Consider the following 24,431-nt stretch of genomic DNA (forward strand, 5'->3'; position numbering starts at 1 on the left):
GACAGTCCAGAAATAAACCCTCACATTTAAAGTCAAATGATTTTTGACAAGAGTGCCAGGAACATTCAATGCAGAAAGGACAGTCTTTTCAACAAACCATGCTGGAAAAACTAGATATCCACACACAAAAGAATGAAGTTGGATTTGTAATTGACACCATATATAATAATTAACTCAAAATGGATCAAAGACCTAAATGTAAGATCATAAATTGTAAAACTCTTAGAGGAAAAAAAAACATCGCAAAGGCTTCACAACATTAGATTTGGTAATGATTTCTTAGATATGACACTAAGAGCAAAAGAAGAAAACAGAGAAATTGAGTTTCACGAAAATTTAAAATTTTGTGCAGAGACACTATCAACAGAATAAAAAGTCAACCATGGAATGGAATAAAATATTTGCAAATAATATGTCTGCTAAGGGATTAATATCGAGACTATATATTGGGCTGGTCAAAAAGTTTGTTCGGGTTCTTCCAACGATGTTATGGGGAAACACAAATGAACTTTTTGGCTAACAGAACAGATGACTCCTAAAACTCAACAACATAAAAACAAACACTCAGACAAACACCCAGTTCAAAAATGGGCAAAGGACTTCAATAGACATTCCTCCAAAGAAGATATACAAATGGCCAATATGCACATGAAAAGATGCTTAACATCACTTATTCATTAGGTATATACAAATCACACCTACAGTGAAATACGACATCACACCATTGGGATAGATATTATCCAAAAGGAAGAAAAAAAAGAACAACAGAAAATAAATGTGTGGGAAATGATACGGAGAAACTGAAATATTTGTGCATTGCTGGTAGAAATGTAAAATTGTATGCACACTGTGGAAAAGAGTATGATGTGCTCCTCAAATAATAAAAACAGAATTACCATACGATCCAGGAATTCCACTTCTGGGTATACACCCAAAATTATTGAAAGCAGGGCATCAAAGAAATCTTTGTACACCCAAGCCCATAGCAGCATTATTCACAGTAATGAAAAAATGGAGGCAATCCAAGTGTCCACTCATAGATAAATGGATAACAAATGTGATAATATATGTATGATGTAGGATTATTCAGCCTTAAAAAGAAAGGAAATTCTAAGATATATTACAAGATAGATGAACCTGCAGACATTATGCTAAGTGAAATAAGCCAGTAACGAACAAATATGGTGTGATTTCACTTATCTGAGGTACTCAGAATAGTCAAAATGAGAGAGACAGAAAGTGGAATGGTGGTTGCCAGGGACTGGGGGGAGGGGAGAATGGCAAGTTACTATTTAATGAATGTAGAGTTTCAGTTATACAAGGTGAAGAGTTCTGGAGACGGATGGTGTTGATGGGTGCACATCACTGTGAATGTATTCAATACCACTGAACTGCACACTTAGAAATAAGATGGCAAATTTTATGTTATGTATATTTTACCATAATTTAAAAAATTGGAAAAAAGTGAATTCACCTTCTGACTTGCCCATCTAATTCACAGGAATACTGCAAAAACAATAATCCTTTATTTTATGCATCTGAAGAGTATAAAGATCAAACATATTCAAAGTGTTATCACATATTTAAAGAAACATTTTTCAGAAGCTAACTCTATTAGGTTTCAAATTTTAAGGAAGGTTATAGCAGGTAACCACTCCTGATGGATTTGAGTTGGTACCGCAGACAAATTTTCAAACCTCCTTTAAAGGAGGCCTGGGTCCTCCTTTAAAACAGGTCATCTTGAAGTGTGAACTACTACTTTTATCCTATTTACCTTTTTTTTCTCATAGTACACATCACCTTCTAACATAACATATGATTTACTTAGTAACTACGTTCATTATTTTTTGTTCATTATTTTTTGTTCTCTGTCAAGCTCCACAAGACTAGTTATCCTTGTCTGTTGTGTTCACTGATACATGCCATGCACTTGGAATAATGCAGCTGTGTACTAAGTTTAATTGTAGATACTATTGATTTGGACAATTTTTATCTACCCCAAGATATAACTTATATCAATAAGTTATAGAGGGTAAAACATAAAAGGTTCCCTTCATTCAAGACCCCAGAATCCTATTTCCTTCCAAAGGAGTTATTTCCAGGCAGAAGCTTTTTCTTTTTTTTGGGATCTGTCTGAAATATATGGTAGATGAGTCACCAGTTCTTGCATTAGTTAACAAATATTTATTAAGCACCTACTATGTGCTAAGCCCTCTAGTAGATGATTTCATTGATGGCATCTTCTCTGGCTGAGCCTGAGTATGGACTCCTAGGTTGCTCCAACTAACAGAGCAGATTTATATCTCCAGGTCCTGTGGACCATTTGGGTAAGATAACTGAGGTAGTCAGGCCACACACTGCTGCCTAAACCCAACTCCACCCCAGATTACAGAATATAGCAAAAATTCTGAATGCAGGTTTTTCATAAATACCAGAGAGGAAACCAACTATTCCCAGGCTTATCTAGTGTCAATGTCTTTCAAAAGAAACCTAGCTGCTCCTTAATGAATAACCATTGAATGAATGAGAATAGTCTATTCTCTAATGCTTTGCCCCAATGCTCCCCACCACAAAATCAAAGGCCTTTAATTGTAGCTCTCTTGCTTAATGTAGTATTCAAAGAAATTGCTGTCATCAGGAGCTTTAACATACACTGTCCTCACTAACATGCTCTTCTGTTTGTATGTAAGCAATGGCATAAAGCAGAATCTAGCAAACTTCCAAACTCCAGTGCTTTATGGCTCCTTTTTATTTATTTTTTGGGCCTCATTTATGTTCCTGATCTATCCTTGTCCTTTCCTGCCCTTAGTCTCCTCCACCTTCTGTCTTCAAATATCTAATTGCCATGTGTTCTGATGGATAAGCCTTCGGCTGCGGTTTCCTTTCTGTAGTAACTGAGGCTCTCTCCCTTTATCACTCATTTTACAAAGGAGATATATATATATATTTTATTGGAGTATAATTGCTTTACAATGTTGTGCTAGTTTCTGCTGTACCATGAAGTGAATCAGCTATATGTATACCTATATCCACTGTGTTCCCACTAGCTATCTATTTTACGCACGACAAAGGAGATATTCTTAATTAAATGATCTTTGCACTCATCATTTCTAACTCTCATTTCATATCTGCTTTGCTAGATGATCGGCAAGGTCCCCTTCCAGTTCTAAAATTCTATGACATTTGTTCATGACAAATACTAAGAAGATCATAGAATTCATCACTCTTCTCTAAATGTTTTAGCATTACAGCCTGCTTTTTCATTTCAGTGACATTTTACAATCACTTCGCCTTTAGATTTTCCTCACAGAATCACTTCCAGTGACTGAAGGTTTTTGAGCTTCCAGAAAAACAGAACATCTGTGTCACTGGCAAGTACACTCCATAACCGCCTTAACAGTTGGTGCTGAAAGAGCTAAAACTTCTGGTGTATCATATGTCAGAGGAGGCAAAGTGATGGAAAGGACAGTCCCCTTCTCCCTGGCTGAACCCATGACAGACAGTGCCAGTGCTCCTGGAACCCCTTCTGCTGAGGGAGGAAGTAGTTTCAGAATACTTTTACAACCTACGAGGCTTTAGAAAACCGCTCCTGAGAGATGTGAGTAGGTTCTGCTAATTCAACCTCAGAACTGGCCTCAGTCTTCTTTTAAAACAGAGCATTTCCAGATATGAGTTATCATCTTTATCCGGCTCTACTTATATTTTTTTCCATAGAACATAATGAGACGGGCTGGGACCTGGGACCCTTTGCTGCAGTGCTGCAGTGCTTGCACCTGGACAAACGTCTCCTTGAACAACAAAATACAAAGAAGTTATAAGGGACTAAAAATAACTGCGTGCCTGCACAGTTGGGGCAAATTATGGACAACAAGATACAAAAAGATCCAAAAAACCCAACTGCCACTTCTGAAGAGCCAGGAGCAAAAACAGGGTGTCCAGAGCAAAGGCAGGGTACTGCACATGGCCCCTGCACTCTACACCACCCCTCCACCCCTGGACACACCCCTACCCTCACCCCATATAAGGAGCCAGTTTGCCCCCCGCTCAGGGAGTGAGCAAGGAACTTGTTACTTGTTTTCACCCCCTCCTGTTGCAGCAGGGGCCCCAATAAAGCCTTGCCTGAATTTCTTATCTGGCTTCTTATCAACTTCTATTGGTTGGGGAAGGCCAAGAACCCTGTTCCATATCCATACCACATTCTAACACAATATACAATTTATTTAGTTACTATGTCTATTATTTTTGCCTCTCCTGCTAAAATATAAGCTCCACAAGAGCAGGGATCTCTGTCTATTGTGTCTACTCATGTGTGCCAAGCATTCGGAACAATGCCAGGTACAGAGCAGATACTCAGGAAATATGTCTAATTATGGAATGAATGATCTCCTGCTCCACCTGCAATAGAATCTCAGGGCCCAGGCCAGACTGAAGTGAATGAGGCCTCTAGAGTAAACATTTAAGGAGGCACTCGCTCTCAAGGCCCACACTCACTAGCACAGCCATAAGGAGGGAGGAGGACTCCTTAAATTGTGCCCCCCTAGGTATCTCACTCGCCTCACCCCAAACCCAGCTCTGAGAATCAGCATTGCTCAAACCACAGATGTCTCACCACACCCTGTCTCTGCTGAATCAAGATCACTGTGGGGAGATGGCAACCTGGGAATTTCATTTCTAATGAGCTACTTCTCACTCTTACACACAATTTTACTTGAGAATCATTGCTTTAAATTAAGCAGTGTTGCCAAGATGGATTATTCACTAAACCATCCCTGGCCAGTTCCTTCCTCTCATTCAAGGCCCTTCACAACCTTTCTGTAGCTCAGCTTTCCCTGACAAAATTCTAACAGTAGCTAACACACAGCGTTGTCTAACTGCCAGGCATTGTTCTAAGAACATTACTGTATATGTACCTAATTGTCATAAAATACCACGTGATAGGTACTGTCATTATTTTCATTTACATATGAGGAATGAAATGGCACAGAATGGTTAAGTAACTCACCAGCAGTCACACAGCTATAAGGGCAGATTCAGGATTCCAACCCATGTAGTCTTACTCCAGAAACTATGTTCTAGACCGAATGCTTTCAACATTCTACCTCAAAGGAAACTGCTGTCATGAAAGTCCTAGATCCTCTCACATTTCTTCCCTTTTTCTGGTTATTCTCTTTACTAAGAAAGCCTTTTCCAGTAGCTCCTCTACCAAAATCCTTCCTATTGGAATCAGACCCGTTCTCCATTATCCAAGGAAAATCCCATTTCCTCCATGAAGCCATCTTCAAACACCCATATGTGAAACATCTTCCCCTTCACTGTGGTCATTTAGCGTGTTTTCTCTACTGTTCTGTCTACATCAGATTTGGGTGCAGAACTAACCAGATATGACTAAAGAGTTTGAAATACTAATCCTTACTAAGCCATATCTCCTTTTACCCATTGTCCCCTTCCCTCATTAAAGCACTGGCCACGCCATTCTACACTCATGGCTTCTAGAGAAGGATAAAACATCATAAAGAGAAAAAGAAATAAATTCTTGGCTTTTGAGTTTCAAAAGTCCAGCACATTCTCTTAGGAAAAAAGAATACAGTCACAAACAAAGGTCACCAATTTGGGAAAACTTTTGATAGGAAAAGGCCAGAGTTGTCTGGCTGACTCTCCATTCCACACACCAATCCAGATAAAAATTCCCAATTGGGATAAGGAGGAGATGGAAGGCAAGGAGTGAGCAGAGATTTTTCGGTTTATGAAAAAGGGGAGCTCTCCAAGTGCAGATGTGATAAACTCATATTAGTTTAGGGAGACCGGAGAGCAGAGAGCACCTGTATATCAATTGCAGGGTAGGGCCCAAGAAAGCAGAACTCCAAAGAAAAACTGGTTTTTGTCTCTGCAGGCAGAGAGGACATCATGCAGCCAGTCAGAGCATGACTCAGGAGCAATAAAATGACTGATTTGCCTAAAGTAGCATAAAACCTGATAGAGTCTTAGCACCATAGAGGCTTTTGTAGCCTAAAGTGGCATTTAAGCAACAGGATGCTCTCACATGCCCCAAAGCAGTTTGGGAGGATCTGAGAGAAAGCTGTACTTGAACTGTGGGCATGAAGGGTGATTCAACAGTAGCTTGAATGGACAACAGACAGCGGGGCAACAAGAGTAGCATACGCATATATCATCACAGACAGATATTGACCAGTCCATTTCCTCCACCTGCCACCCACCAACCACGATCCCAAGACCTCAGAGTTCTGACAGTCACCCCCTATTTAGATTTTCCCTCTCTTTGCACCAGAATGTTTCTCTTCATTACGACCAACTCCTTAGTTCAAGCCCTGGCAAACGAGGTACTTAATCCATATTTGTAAATGAATGAATGAAGTCGAGTAAATCGCACAAATTTGGAAATGGATATTTTTGCCAGGGAAACCCTCCAATGGTACCAGTAGTCATCAGAGTGGCCAATTAGGAGAATTTAGAAGTGGATGCTTCTATTATAGCTCGTTATTCCCTGTCTAATCACAGATGTTCGGTACAGACCAAAAACATCCCCAAGTCCTGAGTGAGTTCTGAACACAGGAGTCATGGACAGAGGAAAGAAAGCACATGGCAGATATGGCTATTTTATCTTAGTTCATAAAAATCACAGTCCACTGAGTTCTTAAAAGACTCACAAAATAGGTGACATTTGTTGAGGTCCCACCAGAGAGGGCCTTTGTGAAAGTTGTTAAAAACGAATCACACTGGGCTTCCCTGGTGGCGCAGTGGTTGAGAGTCCGCCTGCCAATGCAGGGGACGCGGGTTCGTGCCCCGGTCCGGGAAGATCCCACATGCCATGGAGCAGCTGGGCCCGTGAGCCATGGCCGCTGAGCCTGCGCGTCCGGAGCCTGTGCTCCGCAACGGGAGAGGCCACCACAGTGAGAGGCCCGCGTACCACCAAAAAACCCAAAAAAACAAAAAAAAAAACGAATCACAATGTTTCCAGCAAGTTTTCCTTGGGGGAAAGTTAGATGCTGGATTATCCTTAACTTCAAGTAAATTTGTACATATCAGGCAACTGCAGGCCTTCATTTTTGATCAAGGGCAAAAAAGGATATCAATGCAAACATTTTATTAAAACGGGAATACATAGTTGAAGACTGAGGATAGAAAAAAAAATGAAAGAAAGGAAATAATAAAGCAAGTCATTTTACTGTCTGACCACTACCACCATGGGAGCATTTTAAAGCAACGAACTTAGATTTCAATTATTTTACATATAATAAAATTCAGAGGGACATTTAAAAGGAAAGATATATGAAAAGTGAGTATCCATGGGGTATAATCACTCCTTGAATGGTGTTTGAAGGTTTATAATAGGATGTAAGAATATTGAATATTACAGTACTCATCTCAAATCCAGTCAACTTTGTGAATTTATTGTTTTTATGACCAATCCTTCCAAAGAAATAAGAGGCAGGACACAATCTCAGCCTTGGGGCAGCTCTGGGTCACTTAGGTGTTTTCTGACATAACTGGTTTCACTAGGGGCTGGTGGTCCTCACATCAGCTGTGTCCTTATACTGATGGTCTTGTCTTTGCCTTACAGACATAATGAATGAATTATTGGCTGTAGCAAACTAGCAGGGGTGAAGGGACTCAAGTGATGGGGAGAGCATTGTCTTCAGAACCAGCTTTATGCTTTTTACTTGTACTGAATTGAGTAAGGCCTCATTAGTAAGGGACTCCACAGTTTTGGTATGGAAATCTCATGAATTTTAGACAGAGAAGGAAAAGGGAAATCAATGAAAATGTGAGAGTGCATTACAATATCAGGGGTTAAAGGAAGGGTAGACTGTGATAGCTTCTAATTCAAACTATTTTAAAAAATATTTTTTAAAGTACTATTAGTACATCATTTAAGAATCAACTAATAAGATGACTGAAAATGAAAAACATCTGTCCCCTCAACTTCCTTTCCCAGCCTCCCACATCCCAGAAACAACATTTTCAACCCCTGTAGCTGTTCATTCTAGTATTAGCTTTCACGTTTCCAGTTAATGTAATTATATATTACAAAGCTATTGATTTTCCTTATTTAGCTATTATCCACTGATTAGCTACTAAGAAAGATGATCTTATATCAACAACCTCTCCACCACCTCCACCCCCACTGGCTTGCCCTACTTATTCCACTTGGTATTAGTTTCATCACAGTTTTAATTAAATCCATATGTGGTTTTTAAAATTATTATTATGACTATGTAAACACTGTTCATTACTAAGCTAAGCCAAGTACTATTTCAATTTCCTTCTGTTTCAGCTTCTCATTTTTCCTGGAGTTAACTGCCTCTTTTATTCTTTAAATATTTGCCTTTCTTTGAAACCTGGCTCTTTCCAGACACGCCAGTGTTCCATCTCTAGGATGATGACCTCAGCTGGGACAACTGTAGTAGCATGGCTCTGCTCCATGCGGCTCCCTCCAATATGCTAGCCTGGATGAGCCCTCATCATGATGGCCAAGAGAAAAAGGCAGAAGCAGAAATGTGCAAACTTTTTTTTCTAGCTTCTTCATATGTTACATTTGCTAACATCTCACTGGCCAAGGAGAGGGCACATGGCCAAACTCAGAATCAAGGGACAAGGAAACAGACTCTGATATTCTGATCCTTTGGTGGGAGAAACTGCAAAGTCACATTGCAGATAAGTACAGATACAGGAAGGGATGAAGAATCAGGACCATTAATTTAATCAGTCAGTTACAGTCATTAATTAGGGGACCATATATGAAAGGTTTTGTTTCTAGATTCTCTAGCTTGTTCTCTTTACCTATTTGTTTAACTCATGTGCCGGTATTCTACTGTCTTAGTTACTATAGCTTTATAATAGGTCTTTCTTAATATCTTGTAATTTTAAGTCTTCAGATTTATTGTTGCTCATGAATGTCTTGTCTGTTTTTGGTTCTTTGCATTTCCATATAAATTTTACAATCACTTTGTCAATTTCCACAAAAGATCTGTTGGGATTTTGATTGCGATTGCACTGAACTGACAATACTGAACTTTACTTGAGCCATGGGCTCCTGGAAAACAGGAAAGGTCAAGAAATCTCCCCCAACCTTTTGTGTTCCGGGAAAGAGCTTCCTGCTAAGAACTACCCTCTGTTACATGACTGAGAGAAGATTCGCAAATGCCCACCTTGTTTATGTATGACAAATCCAGACACAGATCCTCCAAATTCCCATTCTTTGCCTCAGAAATGATTAGCTGATCCCTTTGTACTCACTGACTAATCTAGACAAAATGCCTGCCTGCTAACTTCACTGAACTAAACTTTAGTCAAGCTTCTCTCCTCCCCGTGTACTCCTGAACTTTGATCTGCCCCTAGGTTAAGCAAGCATTTGAACGTAGAACGAAGGTCACCTTTCACAAGAATCAACTATTTACACAGAAAAACCTTCTGAACAACTATCTTACCATGCTACTTTGCTCACCTTACCTGCCTGCCCCGCTCCCCCATACCTGGTCCTTTCTAGTCTTGCTTACTCCTCACTGTAAAAGCAAAGCTTTTTTTGGCCTGACTTTTGAGATGCATGCAGATATTATAGTCAAGGCAATGCCTTGATTGCAACAGTAACCCTTTCCTTACTGCAACAGTTTTCCTCTCCTTATTTTAATGATCCCTTTGAATAAAATATCTCTTTACCCAAATTTGGATTTTTTGTTTTGTTTTTTGACAAAATGATGGGTCAATTTGAGGAGAATTAATATCTTTACAACATCCAGCGTTCCAGTCCATGAACATGGTATACTCTTCTAATTATTTAGGTCTTCCTTAATTTTTCCCAGTGATATTTTATACTTTTTAGCAGTGAGAGCATGTACAGTAACTCCCCTACATATGAACCTTCAAGTTGCGAACTTTCAAAGATGCGAACCTGTGTTCGCATGTCCAATCACATAAGTTAGTTCACGGGTCTGGTGTACATTGTCACATGCGTGCATCCTCTACAAGTGGCTGTGCTTTTGTGTACTTTACTGCACAGTACTGTATAGAGTACGGTACTACAGTATCTTTATTTCAAGCCCAGGATGTCTGGAAGCCAGTGTAAAAGCAGTGGTATATAGCCAATTGTGTTATTCGGGTACCTAGGCTAACTTCGTTGGACTTACGAACAAAGCGGACTTACGAATGAGCTCTCAGAACAGAACTCGTTCGTATGTAGGGGACTTACTGTATCTCTTTCCTTAGTTGTATTCCTAATTAGTAGATTTTTTTTCTGGTATTATCATAGTCATATTTTTTTAAATTAATTTTCTAAATGTTTGTTGCTAGAGTGTATATTGATCACCTACCTAGTAATCTCACTAAAATTACTTATTAATTATGAGAGTTTGTCTATGGATTCTTTTTTGATTTTTCATATCCACAATCATGCTATGAATAGTGACAAGTTCTTTTATTTTTCTTTCGAGTCCTTATGTTTTATTTTTTGTAGTATTGTTTTATTGCTCTGGCTAGGACCAACAGTACAATGTTTAAACGTTAACAGTGATAGCTAGCATGCTTATCTCATTCCCTATCTTAGCATAAAAGCTTTCAGTGATTCACCATTAAGTATTATATTTGCTGTAGTTTGTTTGTATTTTTGTATCTATTTTTAATAATAGTAAGGAAATTGTAGTTTAAGAGGTTTTATCCATCACTAGAAAATACATTTTGGGGGAGGAGCTAGAATGTATTCATAGAGGTGAAAACTGAGGACCATTTGTTAACGGACTCTTTAAAGATCATATGGCAAGGAAGTTGCTTCACTTCCAACCCAAATATTCTGGGTATGTCCTTTACTATTTCTCTCAAAAAGAGTATTCCCTCTTGTGTTTCTTTATATGCTTGCATATAGCAACTGAAGCATCAAATGTAAAAGCGGGAGAATCAGTAACTTACTAATACACATCCACTGGGGTGGAGAGGAGAGAATAAACCGCACAATCTTTATGGAGGGAAGTTCATGAATATTCATTAAAAGCCTTATCATATGCACATCATTTGATCCTAAGATATTTTCTTAGAAGTGATATTTTTAGGTACCTGATCCAATAAGTATGCAACTATGTATGTACAATAAGATTTATTGAAGCACTGTTTTTTAAGAGTTAAAAAAAAAAGGAAGTAATCCAAATACCTAGCAATAGAGGAATGGATAAATATATTAACTGCCAAATACTTTATCAGTACATTAGGTTAAAAAAAAGACTGCACAAATGGAGAAAAATCCATTTTGTTAAAAAATCTACATGTATATACATGCATATTTAAAGTGTAAAAGGGCACATTAAAACATTAGTAGTTAACATTTTATAAACCACACAAAGTGTCTATAGTACATATGCTTCTACATGTGCTAAAAATAGCACCAAAAGTGATGATGACAGCAGGAAATAATATTGTCATTCACATGTCAACAGACATTTTTTCTATTTTAATTCTGATTGTTTTTATTAGCCTAAGCCTCAGCTTTGGCCTTGATTAAAGTATTCATTTCTGAACAAAGTGACTCAGCATTGGATCCTCTGGGGAAATATTAGTAGTGTGAAATTTTAGACACCGCTAGAAACTCAAACAGCATATGGATAGCGACAATTGCTAAGAAGTTCAATTATGTGTGGGCTCTGATCTCTGCTAATACCACCAAACTGTCATAATGATTACCGTTTGTGAAACACGTATATGGCTTGCCATTTGCTAAGTATTTTGCACATATTAGCTGTCCCCAGCATTCTGTAGAAGAGGAAAACTAAGGCTTGGATGAGTAACATTTATCATTTACCTATATAAATAAAATTACATTAAGAAATTCACTTACAGCATCTGTAGTATGTATACAGCAAATCAAAGAAAATTAACCTGAGATGTATATGTACAGAGCCTTAACTCTCTAATTTATAAAAGGATTTGCTGTGACTGCTTTCATATTCATCTACTCCTGTTTTGAAAGTGCACTCAAAGAACGAAGCTTTTGACATGGTAGTGATTAATTGACGTTATAATACAACAGGTCAAGCGATTTCCTTATAAATCTCCTCTAACCGATTTGATGCCCTTGAAGCATTATCAAGATAGCATTCTCTTCAGTTACTATACGCTAAAGCCCTCCCCACCCTTAATGCCATTTCTTTTCTCTGCGTCTTGTCAAATTAGTCAACGTCCGGCATTGAACAAATAAAAGACTACCCCGCCAAACTAATCTACATGGAGGAAAAGCAGATCACTGGGTGCCTGCAATTGGGAGAGAGTTTAGGGGGAAGGGGATGGACTGCAAAAGGGCTTGAGGAATGTTTTGGACGTGACAGGAATGTTCTCTATGTTAATGGTGATAGTGGTAATTTCATACATGTATACACCTGTCAAAACTGAACTGTACACTTAAAATGGAAGCAGTGAATTGTATATAAATTATACCTTAATAAAGTTGATTCAACAAACTCCCTGGATAACTGTTGTACAAATACCCTCGGGAGAACTTAATGATCAAATAGCACCTCTCTTTCTCTTTCCGTGTTTTCTGAAGCTTACATCTGCAATTTTTCTAGTTCAGTAAGATAGACCCCAAAGCCACTTTCCAAACAATCAAGGTATATTTTGTTTTAAATATTTCCACAATTTTAAAAAGATTTTCTAGAATTCATCCATTTTTGTTTTAGAGCTGACATTCAAACATCTGTTTGTAGCATATATCATTGTTTAGAGGAAGAAATTAGAGGTCCCAGTATCTTTTTTTAAGCCTCATCCTTGACAAGATATCACCTTGTAATTATCTCAAGCTGAAGGCAAATAAAGAGAAAAGGGAATTGAAGGAGAAATAATGTTTTGAGGAGAGACATATTTAGACTGAAAAAAACCCCACAATCAACATTTTTCCACGTATCTAGCAGTAACACATATTGCTAGAATTTTCTGCAGCCTACCATACAGAATAGAGAAAGCCCTCAGATTTTTAAAGGTTTGTGAAATCAGTCAGAATAATCATGACTTTTATGGCAGGTAAGGTATTCCTGAGTCTTGAAGGATAAACATGTGGAGCTATCCATCCCCCCCCCACCCAACCAGAGTTAATAAAAATAACCCACATCATTTCTTTAAAAAATAAAAAATCACAAACAACTAAAAACACTAGAACTAGATTGAAATTAGGATTTCAAAAATCGAACACACCTTGCTATGGGACAGAAAGAAATTGCTTTTTCATTTCCCAAAGATTCTTTATCTCTTGGCACATAAAAAAAATGGCATAAGATGGTGCTTGGAGATGTTCCTATTTTTCTTCCCACTCTTCGTATCTATAGTATATTGCTATTTGAACAGAGCCTACAAGTAAATAACTCTATGTCCTTTTTCCATAGAACTGACACCAGCATATTAAAATATAAAAGCTAGACAGTTTTGCCTGGCTGGAGTTGATAAAATAGGAGAATGCACAATGACATCCCAAGTCCGTGAATTCAGTACATTCAGTCATGCTGCCACCAAGCGCCGAACTCACCGCCACCACCCAATGAAAGGTTCTTAAGTGAAATCCCTACTCCACCACACTAAGCTAAAACCAAGAGAAATCAAAAAGACTGGGACTTTTCGAATGACTTCCTGAAAGTGGTTCACTTGGCACCCAACAGTAACTCTACTTATATTGATACTATGCCAGTAAGTAACTTCTTTTACTTTAAAAAAAAAATAAGACAAATGATCCTCAGAAAAGAGCCACCATGAGTGCTTATTTAGGTAAGGATGTGTCCAGCTGAAATGAACACAAATCTTTCCTCTTCAAAGTGAGAGCACAGCCAGTTTGTATCCTTAACATATAACCTAATTTACTTTCCTCATTATTGATTAGTACCATCAAAATTATATTAACTGACCTTCGTAGGAAGTCTAAATAACAGCTTATCTTTCTGAGCCTATGACTTCCAAGTGAATTTATTTGGAGCATTATTTCCATTTTTCTTTTATGCACAAGTTGTTACTGACTCTGTATTTATTTTGTCAAAAGATAAATTAAAACCAGAAACTCCTTGTTACTTTTTAATTTCCACTGAGTCACAGTTTCTTAGAGTAATACATTTTCCTATGTTAATTATTATATCTTTGGATAATATTCTTTTCAGGAGGACAGGGATATGATTGATGAACTGGCTTTGTGTGAAGAACAGAAATGGGACTATATTGGTAGTAAAAAATCAGTGTAGTTGGTGATATTAACATACACAAAATATTTTTTCTGAATAGAATGCTCTCAAAAAATAAGAGCCAGCATAGGGAACTATATTCAATATTTTGCAATAACCTATAATGGAAACAAATCTGAAAAAGGATATATATACACACATATAAATGCATATATGTATAGATAATATATATATTTGAATCTCTTTGCTGTACAGCTGAAACTAACACAACATTGTAAATCAACTACTATACTTCAATAAAAGAAAAAAAACTAAGAGCTAGATGCATTCATAAATTTTTTCTCTTATTTCTTGAGTCAATTTTTTACTACTGTTTTTCTGTACATTCAGAGCTGGCATGCATAGTAAACGCTTAAAAGAGTGCCTATATATTAGGAAAATTTAGGATGATATACTTAATAAATACTTAGTAATTAAACCTAAATACAATTCACCTTAAATACTCTGGGTTCCTGGATGTCTTCCCCCTACTCACCCATCAAACCTACTCTAGACTAACAATTATGTTGGTATCACTGAAATGTATTAGTGTCTCTTTAACCACTTTTATACTGTTGTTTTATTTCCTATGCCATCTTTTCATTACCAAATATTCCCTGGACTCACTTCTCCCTTTCAGTAGGTTTACTGTTCTTGCTCACCTAATCACTTTTTGATCTTTTCAACGCTTACTCTCAAACCCCTAATAGGCATTTCCTAAGAGTCAATTATCAGCTGTAACTTATTCACTGTCTACATTCCTTCCCCATGAAACCTATTCTGTTCTTACAACCACGACCGTTATCAATGTCCTTCTGGAACTTCAGATGAGAAGCCGTGAAGTTTTTGACATCTTCCTGCCACTCACATATGCACTTGTCAAGTTCCCTTGGGGAGTCCTTCAAAACACTGTTGAGATCTTGCTTTTCCCATTCCCCCTACCTTATGTACCACACAACCCTATGTCGCGCAGCCCTCTAAAACTAACAACAGTCTATAAATTCCAAAATTTCAGACTTTGAATTAAATCTTTCAGTTTGTCTCAGGCCTGAATTATCACTAGCCTCTTGCCTGACAAAACCAATACTGAAAAATATGGGTGGATCAAAAAAGCATGTCCAATCACAGGAACAAAGCCTTTAATTCGATGAGGTAGGTAGTAGGAAGCCACTGTAGTATTCTTTTTTGGTAAGACATCAATATTTTCAGAATGCTGTCATTGGACGACCCATTTCTCTGGGATTATAGAATGGATTGAATATTTAGTGGCAAGTGTAAAAGCCATATCACTAGAGGAGTCTAGGCAGAATATGACATCCTGAGTGATAAGGTTTGATAATCAGGTTTTCATTATTGCTTCATATTATCTTTTTGTTCTGTTCAGATTGATCTCTAATGCTGCCATCCCAGAATCACTCCAATTCCTCTGTTATGCTCACCCCTGTCACCTACCTTTATCCATCCCTCCATTCACATGAAATATCCCTTCCTCTCCATCTGATTTTTTTTTTTTTTTTTAACAACAGCTCAATTCTTACATCTTTTCATGGCCTGTGTCAAATCTTAATCTCCTCCAGGACACTTGTGCAGAAACAATACAGCAAAGAGGTTATAAGCTAGAGTTCTAGAGCCAGAATACCTGCATTGCAAAGTTGGCTTCCCTCATGCCCTACAGTGGGCTGGTGGGCAAATTACCGGACTTGTCTAAGCTTTGAGTCTTCATTTGTGATAGAGGGGTATGAGAAGTATCCAACCATGGGGTTTACTCTAAGTATTCAATGAGATAAATCATGTGAAAAGCTGAGCACTAATCCCGGCACAGAATATGAGCTCAATACTTCTCAGATAGTATCATCAGCATTGTTGCTTTTCTCCCCATCCCTGCGTGTTTCTTTTTCCCTTCTATGGATTCCTGTAATACCTCAAAATTTTAAAATATTTCGGTACTCATTAATCCAAAATTAGGTGGGCTGCCAGTTAACTTTTATACACAGATAAGGGCAGAAACCATGTCCTCAATTCTTTGTACAGCTTCCTAATAATTACATTAGTGTTATTAGTAATGAGTCACCCCCACCATTTATTTAGTAACTAGTATGTTTACACCAGGCACTGTGCTTACCATTTTTTTTTTTTAACTGGGGTATAGTTGTTTTACAGTGTTGTGTTAGTTTCTACTGTACAGCAAAGTGGAGTTCCCTGTGCTACACAGCAGATTCTCATTAGTTATCTATTTTATACACATTAGTGTATACATGTCAATCCCAACCTCCCAAATCTTCTCACCCCACCTTCCCCCCTTGGTGTCCATACGTTCGTTCTCTACATCTGTGTCTCTATTTCTGCCTTGCAAACCGGTTCATCTGCACCATTTTTTCAGTCCACGTACCATTTTTAATACACTTCATGCAGGCAATCATTATCCCACTACCAGATGGGCATCACCATCTCCCTTTCAGAGGTAAGGAAAAAAAGCATAGAGGATTATAGAACAGAGAGCAACACACAGAAAAAGTGCTCGCATGCTTTTAAAACTGAGTTAACTTTGCCAGAGCCAAACAGCATGGCCTCAAATGCAATGTTCTTTCCTTAGATTCCCTTACTGCCAGCTCTTAACTCAAAGTTCACCTTCTCAAAGAGTCTTTCTGCAACCATTTATCTAAAGTGGGCCTCTCCCCTCTGCCAACTCATTACCTCTTCAATATATTTCTTGATTCTTATCTCGACTTGAAAGTATCTTACTTGATTTTTTCATTGGTTGTTTTTTCCAATTAAAATTTCAACCCCTTGAGTACAGATTTTTTTTCTGCCTTGCTCACTGAGGTACCAATGAGCTTAGTGCCTAGCACATAGTAAGCACTCAATAAATACTGAATGACTGAACTATTTTAACTGCCCAGAATATAGCTGTGTATACTTTACAATGAGCATTCAAATCCCTTAAGCCTCTGATGTAAACCCAGCAAGAATAAGTAGGCTACTTGTATGTATAAGAAAACTGGGACTCAACAAGGTTTCCTGACTTTGTCAAGTCATAAAACTAGTAATTGCAGGTGCAACACAAAGAACTTAATTTTCCATATGATTGATCGCCATTAAAAAAGTATAGACACAGTGTTTTCATAAAATTTACTATCAAAGGGATAATGATTAAAGGTCAAGTTAACTATAAAAGAAGTCATTACTTCATTATTTTAAAGGAAAGGAAGTAAATTTAGATATTTAATATGGTTTGGGAAATTTTAGGATTTCACTAAGATTTTTCTGCATCAATAGTAGTTAAAAGGGCATTGGAATGGGAGTAATCAAAAATGATTCTATGCATGAAAGCAATAATGTATAAAGACATCAAGTTAATCTTGTGTATTGAAACAAATGCAAATGCTTATGTACTTACTGAGTTTATCTACCCTCTTTTTCCTGAATATAACAGCATTTAGCAAAATGACAATTATTTTCCCTTTTGATTTTATTCCTTTCAGTTGAATAACTTATTTGTTTATTTTTGTCAAGAATAGAAATGCCATTAATTTGGATATTTGTGTATTTGTGCATGCACCAATGCATTGAAGCACTATAGCTATCATCAAGATCTTGCAAAGAAGGTTAGTAAAAACCATTTTAAAATAATTTTACACTGCATACCAGGAAATGTTTTTTTAGCAAGTGAGCGTGATTCTTTTTTGTCCTTTTATTTTGGTTATATATAATAAAGTGGGTTATAATCAAGTCGTATTGAACTTTTAAAAATCTATTCACACTGGCTAAATTTCTTCCAATATTCAGAAATTTCAATTTTTATTACTAATTTATTTTCCTTAATATCGATTTGCCTGTGTCAGAGGTTTTAAAAATAGCTAATGGGTTATTAAATTAATCTTTAAAATCAAATAAACAGTATCAAATTTATATTAATGCATGAATTAGAAAGTTTTTTTTGATTTGTCATACAATATTTGGTAATAGTGATTTTACTCTTACAAACTAACCTATGAGATGAAACAAATTTCAGAACAGATTATCACTGTAAATTTCTGTTCATTCCTGTACTGCTAATAATATGAAGATAAAATAAACGTATACAAATCTACGTTAAAAACACTATTATTTATCATAAAATTTCTCTTACAAGTGTTCATACTTCCTGGGATTGGAAAATGTTTAGCCAGAAATAAGGAGAATTATTCAGAGAAAGAAAGGAATGTGGATGACAACTCAAATGTCACATAAGCCTCCTGCAGACCAAAAGTTAATTTTCTGTAAGCCTTGAAAGGATTCCACTGGATAGAAAAGTTGAATGGTAAGGTTTCAATTAAAACAAACTTCATGTGTAGGTTACCAAGTCAAAGGATTTTGGATTTGAAAGGAGCCTTAGGGTTATCAAACCCAATCTCCTTGTTTCATGAATGAGGAATCAGAGAACCAGAGGACTTGAGGAACTGGCCAGGATCACAGTGTTTTGGTTTTTGGTTTTGTTTTTAATTTATTTATTTTTGGCTGCATTGGGTCTTTGTTGTTGCATGCAGGCTTTCTCTAGCTGTGGCGAGTGGGGGCACTCTTCATTGCGGTGCTCAGGCTTCTCATTGCGGCGGCTTCTCTTGTTGTGGAGCATAGGCTCTAGGCACACGGGCTTCAGCAGTCATGGCACGTGGGCTCAGTAGTTGTGGCACACAGGCTTAGTTGCTCCACGGTATGGGGGATCTTCCAGGACCAGGGCTCGAACCTGTGTTCCCTGCATTGGCAGGTGGATTCTTAACCACTGTGCCACTAGGGAAGTCCCAGGATCACACTTAATAAATGGTAAGACCACAATTGAAAAGAATGCCTCCAACTCCTTGGTTGAGAGCAGATGTGTGTATCAGCGAGCAGGGGCTACAATTCTGAATCTAGTATCACCAGCTGTTGATTTAGGAGGAGTTATTTTCCCTCTCTAAGCCTGAGTTTCCTCGCCTATACAGTGCAGGTCAAATTGTACCCACCACACAGGTTACTGACTGCTCATAGCTTGGGTTTAATAACTTCATCATCATCACTATTGTCCCACAGTTGCTTCTCATTGCATTGTATGTACACTGGGACACTGCCTCTAGGACTAGATTTGAAAGGCACAACAAGGTTTCCCCAAACCATCTCCCACTATATTATACTCATTTTTAATTTAACTTTTTATTTAAAAATAATTTTAGATTTACAATAGTGTTGCAGAGATATTACAGTGGGCTACTGTGTATCTGTCACCGAGCCTGTCCTAATGTTCACATCTTATGTAACCACATTACAGTGAACAAGCCTAAGAAATTAACACTGGTACAATACTTTTTTAATTAAAATGTTTCCATTAAGTATAGAATTTATTTGGATTTCCCCAATTTGTCTTTCATTGTCCTCCTTCTGTTCCAGGATTCAATCCAGGATACCACACTGCATTTAGTATAACCAAGGCCTTAAATTAGACTTTATCTGAATCATATTAAGAAAGTACCTGGGGGGCTTCCCTGGTGGCTCAGTGGTTGAGAGTCCGCCTGCCGATGCAGGGGACACGGGTTTGCTCTCCGGTCCGGGAAGATCCCACATGCCACGGAGCGGCTAGGCCCATGAGCCTGTGCGTCCGGAGCCTGTGCTCTGCGACGGGAGAGGCCACAAGAGTGAGAGGTCCGTGTACCGCAAAAAAAAAAACCAAAAAAAACCACAAAGTACCTGTTGCAATCCCTATCAAATTACCAATAGCATTTTTCACAGACTTAGAACAAAAAAATTTACAGGTTGTATGGAAACACAAAACACCCCAAATAGCCAAAGCAATCTTGAGAAAGAAAAATGGAGCTGGAGGAATGAGGCTCCCTGGCTTCAGACTATACTACAAAGCTATAGTAATCAAAACAGCATGATACTGGCACAAAAACAGACACATAGATTAAGGGAAGAGAATAGAGAGCCCAGAAATAAACCCACAAACTTAGAGTCAATTAATCTATGACAAAGGAGGCAGGAATATACAATGTAGAAAAGACAGCCTCTTCAGTAAGTGGTGCTGGGGAAACAGGGCAGCTACATGTAAAAGAACGAAATTAGAACACTCCCTAACACCATACACAAAAATAAACTCAAAATGGATTAAAGATCTAAATGTAAGGCCACATACTATAAAACTCTTAGAGGAAAACATAGGAAGAACACTCTCTGACATAAATCACAGCAAGATCTTTTTTGACCCACCTCCTAGAGTAATCAAAATAAAAACAAAAATAAACAAATGGGACCTAATTAAACTCAAAAGCTTTTTCACAGCAAAGGAAACCATAAGCAAAACGAAAAGACAACCCACAGAATGGGAGAAATTATTTGCAAACGAACCAACCAACAAGGGATTAATCTCCAGAATATACAAACAGCTCATGCAGCTCAATATCAAAAAACCAAACAACCTAACCAAAAAATGGGCAGAAAATCGAAATAGACAGTTCTCTGAAGAGGACATACAGATGGCCAAGAGGCACATAAAAAGATGTTGAATATCACTAATGATTAGAGAAATGCAAATCAAAAATATAATGAAGTATCACCTCACACTGGTCAAAATGGCCATCATCAAAAAGTCTACAAACAATAAATGCTGGAGAGGGCGTGGAGAAAAAGGAACCCTCCTACACTGTTGGTGGGAATGTAAAATGGTACAGCCACTATGGAGAACAGTATGGAGGTTCCTTAAAAAAACTAAAAATAGAGCTACCATATAATCCATCAATCCCACTCCTGGGCATGTATCTGGAGAAAACCATTATTTGAAAAGATACATACACTCCACTGTTCACTGCAGCACTATTTACAGTAGCCAAGACATAGAAGCAACCTAAATGTTCATCGACAGAGGAATGGATAAAGATGTGGTACATATGCACAATGGAATACTACTCAACCATAAAAAAGAACGACATAATGCAATTTGCAGCAACATGAATGGACCTAGAGATTGTCATACTGAGTGAAGTAAGTCAGACACAGAAAGGCAAACATCATATGATACTGTTTATATGTGGAATCTAAAAAAGTGGTACAAATGAACTTATTTACAAAACAGAAATAGAGTCACAGATGTAAAAAGCAAACTTAGGTTACCAGGGGGAAAGCGAGGACATAAATTGGGAGATTGGGATTGACATATACACGTTACTATATATAAAATAGATAACTAACAAGGACCTACCGTATAGCACAGGGGACTCCATTGAATACTCTGTAATGACCTATATGGGAAAAGAACCTAAAAAAGAGTAGATATATGTATATGTATAAATGATTCACTTTGCTGTAGAGCAGAAACTAACACAATAGAGTAAACCAACTATACTTTAATAAAAATTTTAAAAAACACTGTAAAAAAAAGAAAGTACCTGTTTAGATCTATTGATTAAAACCAAGGAGCTTACAGGTAAGCAGAGAACATTGTGGATGGATTCACTTCATCCATTACAGTAAGTGCTGTAGGGTTGCGTTAACCAACCCACCAGCGATTAAAAATGAAGTGCCATTAGATCTTTGAGGACCCACCTAGCACAGCATAGATGCCCTATCTTTCATTTATAAATTAAGTTCTTGAAAAACCAAGAGAAAACAGCAGACATGGGCACCTCTGATGAACATGCTTTGGTATCCTATTTTCCTCCTTTGGGAATTACATATTTCTGTTTCTAATGCCCAAGCCACTGACATATCCTTTAAATTAAGAAAAAAATCCTGCCCACAGAAATCAGACAGATCCTAAAACAGGTCAGTCATTCACTAAGAAAACAGAAGGTTATTCCCCAGCTTGGAAATGAACTAACAGTGTACCTAATGGAAGATGTCTGGCAACGTTTTATAAATGCCCATATTCTTCCAAGTACTAATTCCAAGCACTGCAAAGAGAAAGCACTTGTGGAGAACTATGGAAAAGCAGCAATTTCTTGTCATGCAAAAGCCACATCAGGATTTATGGGGAGATGGAACGTGATTACAGTCTGGGGCGCAGCCAGGCTAGGAGGGTAACAGGGTGATGGTCTCTGCCCAGGTTAACAAATGACTTTCCCTACGTGACTGATACTTCACTGCTCCTCCTCCTAATTCGTTTTACCTGGCACTGCATCACAGCTACAGAGGAGCAAGAAGGACTATAAATAGGACTTCTGCCACTGCCTGACTGGCAGAAGCTGGAGGAACAGGACACTGAGAAGACCTAATTCAGGAAGTTCTGATGTCACAAAAGTACTGGCTCCCTGGCAAGTGCTGTCATCCCCCTGCTATTCTATTCTTGCATTACTGCTGCAGGAATCAAAGTAAGAACATTTACTGAACACTTACTATGCCCAGACACTCTGTCGAATACATCAGGGTCAAAATTTACCCACTACAACTCAGGGGGGCAAAAGAAAATCCAACTCTGCATTTTTTATCATTGATGTCATCCCGTTTCCAGTCCTCCTCGCCAAGATGGTATAAAATCTCGGTGTTATGAGAGAAATACATCTTTCTTCTGGCTTGAAACTTAGTTTTCTTAAAGCATTATCCCATATTTCAGAGATCTTCCATACCTGCGGACTGGCTCCAAAAGAACTCTTACTTGACATCATGGCAGAGAGGGTACTGCCTCTCAGGGTCTTGCAGGATCCTCAGTGACTATAATGGTGTCATGCATGGACTGTTCGCTAACAGGCTCTAGGTCCAGAGGCTCCTGCTTTGTGATTCTATCTATCTCCCTTCAGCCCTTGCTTGTGCTGATTCACCAGGGCCTGGCTGCAAAGCCCCTGGTCATCCACCTGTGGGGAGCTTACCAGCCAATACTTGCATCTCTCTTCAGCTGAGTCCCTTGGAAATTCCCCATTCCCATCAGTCTACAGAGTTTACTATCTCAGCAACAGCACCCCCGTCACACATGTAAACTGCTCTCCCTGATTCCATTCTGCCCCCTCACAACACAGACCCCACGCAGCAGGCAGAGTGATTCTTTCCAAGTGACAATCAGATCATGTCATTACACGGCCCCAAACCCTCCATGGCTCTCCACTGAACTGAGAATAAAACCCACAATTCTTGCCAAGGCCTATAAGGCTTTATGTGGTCTAGAAACACCCCTCCACCGCCTCCCTTGATGACTAACCTACCAACTCCCCTTTGCTCACTCAGTTCCAGCCACACTGGCTTTCTTCCTATTCTTCCAACAAACCAAACATATTCCCACCACAGGGCGTTTGCACAGGCTCTTAGCTATACAGTCCACTTTGAACATTTCCCTCCAGAACTCACATGCTGATACTCTGCTGTCTCAGGGTGACCTTCTGTTCACCCTATCTGAAATAGCACCCCACCTCTATCCTCTGCAGCCCCTGCTTCATAGCACTTCTAACCATCTGACATCTTACACAGTAATATGCTTGTTTACAGTTTGCCCTGCTCCAGCCAGCATATAAATCAAAAGAAATAAAAAGCAGATACCCCATTTTTGACTAATCATCAACAACCCTTTGGGGTTGATTTCAAGATTGCCATCATTTCCATTGTACAGGGGACAAAATGAAGTTCAGTGAGTTAAAGTGATTGGCAGAAGCAAATACTGAAAAAGATTGTGTTTCTACCCCAAGGAATAACCAAAGTATACAAAATGTGCAGTTATGTAAAGGAGGGAATGTGAAAAGAAGACTGCCAGCAACTTACCCAGGATCCCAGAGCACTGGGGCCCAAGAGAAGGCCTGACCCAGCGTGGTAAGTAAGCCAGTGAGTACTCAGCTATAATTCCACCCTTTCCAGTAAACAAACCTCCTTCGGGAGGCCTGTTCATTTTTCAGGTAGTCAAAGGAGCAGCTGTACTGCAGGTAATCCAGGAGCCTGGGGGCAATTAGTTTCAATGTTTTGACAGTGAGAAAGTGGGAAAGCCTCAGCATTTTAGGAACTGTTGTCATGTTTGGGAAGTTCTTCATTAGGCCTCAAGATCAGCTGTTTCTCACCTCAGTCGTTTTGATTCCCCCTTACAAGGGCTAATGCCCTAAGCCTCACTTCCTCCACAAACACACTCATCACCTCCAGGACATGCAGAGGGTGGGCGGGAAGGCTCCTGGTCAGCAGCCCACTGACTGCTGATTACACACTTCCATTTCTTCCTGCTGAACCTCTACTCCTTGAGAGCCCAGCCTGAGGCTGACTCCTTTCCATGACCCGGGAACCTGGCAGAGAACAGGTATGCAGTAAATCTCTGTTATCTCAGATTGG

Source organism: Neophocaena asiaeorientalis, unplaced genomic scaffold (genome assembly GCF_003031525.2).
Source record: "Neophocaena asiaeorientalis asiaeorientalis breed wild unplaced genomic scaffold, Neophocaena_asiaeorientalis_V1.1 scaffold336, whole genome shotgun sequence".
Taxonomy (NCBI): domain Eukaryota; kingdom Metazoa; phylum Chordata; class Mammalia; order Artiodactyla; family Phocoenidae; genus Neophocaena; species Neophocaena asiaeorientalis.